At 54.8% G+C, this 2500-nt stretch overlaps 1 pseudogene; it reads right to left on the bottom strand.

Annotated features, from left to right (window-relative positions):
* The window catches only part of LOC143364261 (large subunit ribosomal RNA), a 7105-nt pseudogene that overhangs the window by 2688 nt on the left and 1917 nt on the right, over window positions 1-2500 (bottom strand).

The following is a 2500-nucleotide window of genomic DNA, read 5'->3' as shown; positions in this document are numbered from 1 at the left end:
GTGTTCTCTCTACGTAGTTCAGAACGGAAGTCCCTGGCTTCCGTCTGCATTACCTCATGTTCCCTGATTAGGGCGTTTAGGAGTTCTTCTCCTCTCTTTCGTTCGGGCTCCTTGAGTCCCCTGAGGAACCTTCTGAGGTTTTCCTCTGGGCTGAGTGGCAGTTCGTCGAACCGCTCCAGCTCAATCTTAACATCTTTAATAAGTTTCTTGTGTGACTCGTTGCACGAGTCACCTGGTCGCTTATTTTTTCTCTTTCTATTTTTGGGAAATTCCCAGTTAAAGTCATCTTGACTCATGTCCCACTCTGTATCGTAGGGATCGTCCGTGTATTCGTCAGATATGTCATCCCAGACAGTAGCTGAGTTCCCGCCTGTCTGGGTTGTTTCTATTTCCACCTCCCAGCCCGTCTTCTTTTTTTCTCCTTCCTTTTCCTTCTTTCCTCCCTTCTTCTTCGTTTTGTTTTTGGTGTGTTTGTCAGAATCCATAATTGTTCCCACGATTAGGGACGAAAGACGGTCGCTCCCCGGGTGACGCCCTTTCCGGGGAGAAGGCTTTTACGCTCAAGATTTCGCCAGGTGTCTTGAGGTTGCGCTAATGGTCGATGGACCCACCGACCGCCCGTGTACACACGGGACCTCTTTCGCCGCGTTCTCAGCTTAGAGGTTAAGGGTTTGTTCAAGGGGTTCGCCTCCCCGTTAGGCCGACCGGTTAAGGTAAGCCCCCCGTTTCTCCCGTTCTGCAACATACCACCGGATGTATCCGGTGGGTCGTCGCGGCAGAGGGGAGTCTTCCGGGTGAGAGCCGCGGTTATCGCGAACGATAACACACGCATGGGCTCCCTGAGAGCCGCGGTCATCGCAAAAGCGATGACTCCGCCAGAACTCTCTTAATGAGAGAGCCGCGGTTGTCGCAGAGCGACAACTCACGCAGAGCTCTCTGAGAGCCGCGGTCCCCGCCATGCGACAACTCCGCAAGAGCTCTCTTCCCAGAGCTGCGGTTGTCGCATGGCGAGAACTCTCGCAGGAACTCTCTTACCAGAGCCCCGTTAGTCACCCGAAGGTGTCCAGGTCCTACCACGTGAAGGAGGGGTTGGTGCGTCAGGGTTATACCATGATATAAGTCCCTGACGCTTATAAGACCCAGTAGATAGGGACAGAGGGAATCTCGTTAATCCATTCATGCGCGTCACTAATTAGATGACGAGGCATTTGGCTATCCTAAAGAGAATGATGGTTGTTACTCCCGATCGTAAAACACGTCCAGGAGTAACAGTGCAGACCATCATACCCTTGCATGGGGAGCTGAAATCAGCTCCCCCCACTCTGACGATCCGGACCTCCTCCGATGATTGCGGCGATTATAGGGCTAGCGCTTACAGTGGACAGCCCCTCCACCCGCCTGGACCTCGGGTCAGTCCGGCGCCCTCCCACGAGTGGTGCGCGCCTTTCCGTCTGCGACTTCCGCGACGTGCGGCCACGGCAGGGAATTGCACCCTGCCGGGGGGATTTGGCGGTGGGTCCACCTCACCCAGTGCACCAGTAAGATAGTCACATAAGTAGTGATCCTCTCCTGGTAATACCTCTCCTTAGCCCTTTAGCAGGCCGTTAGGCCCGCGAGGGGAACGGTTGCTCTGCCCCTCACTGTTTACGGCGAAAGGCATAGAAGGCCTAGCGCCAGAGGATGTAACCCGCATATGTAAAGTTACTCCCGCCGTTTACCCGCGCTTTTTTGAATTTCTTCACGTTGACATTCAGAGCACTGGGCAGAAATCACATTGCGTCAACACCCGTGGGGGCCATCGCAATGCTTTGTTTTAATTAGACAGTCGGATTCCCCTAGTCCGTGCCAGTTCTGAGCTGAGCGTTGAATGGCGGCCGAAGAGGACGACCGTTCAAGACGGAAGCCTCGCAGCAAGGAAGATCCGCGGGAGGCCAAGGCACGGGACCGAGCTCGGATTCGCAATAATGTGTTCACCTCGCCCAGGCCCGGCACGTCAGCCAGACCCGCTTCCCGACCAAGCCCGACACGCCCCGCTCCTCAGAGCCAATCCTTATTCCGAAGTTACGGATCCAATTTGCCGACTTCCCTTACCTACATTAATCTATCGACTAGAGGCTCTTTACCTTGGAGACCTGCTGCGGATATGGGTACGAACCGGCGCGACACCTCCACGTGGCCCTCTCCTGGATTTTCAAGGTCCGAGGGGAAGATCCGGACACCGCCGCAACTGCGGTGCTCTTCGCGTTCCAAACCCTATCTCCCTGCTAGAGGTTTCCAGGGAACTCGAACGCTTATACAGAAAAGAAAACTCTCCCCGGATCTCCCGACGGCGTCTCCAGGTCATTTTGGGTTACCCCGACGAACACTCTTACGAGGGCCCGAATGGTATGCGGTTCCGCTGCCGGGTTCCGGAATAGAAACCGGATTCCCTTTCGCCCGATGGGTGTGTGTTTTGTGTTTGTACATTTGCTCTTAGGACACCTCATCTACATAGGATTTC

The sequence above is a fragment of the Halictus rubicundus genome, unplaced genomic scaffold (assembly GCF_050948215.1).
Source record: "Halictus rubicundus isolate RS-2024b unplaced genomic scaffold, iyHalRubi1_principal scaffold0390, whole genome shotgun sequence".
Taxonomy (NCBI): Eukaryota; Metazoa; Arthropoda; class Insecta; order Hymenoptera; family Halictidae; genus Halictus; species Halictus rubicundus.
Note: the sequence above shows the minus strand (reverse complement) of the source record. Positions and strands in the feature narration are given on the sequence as shown.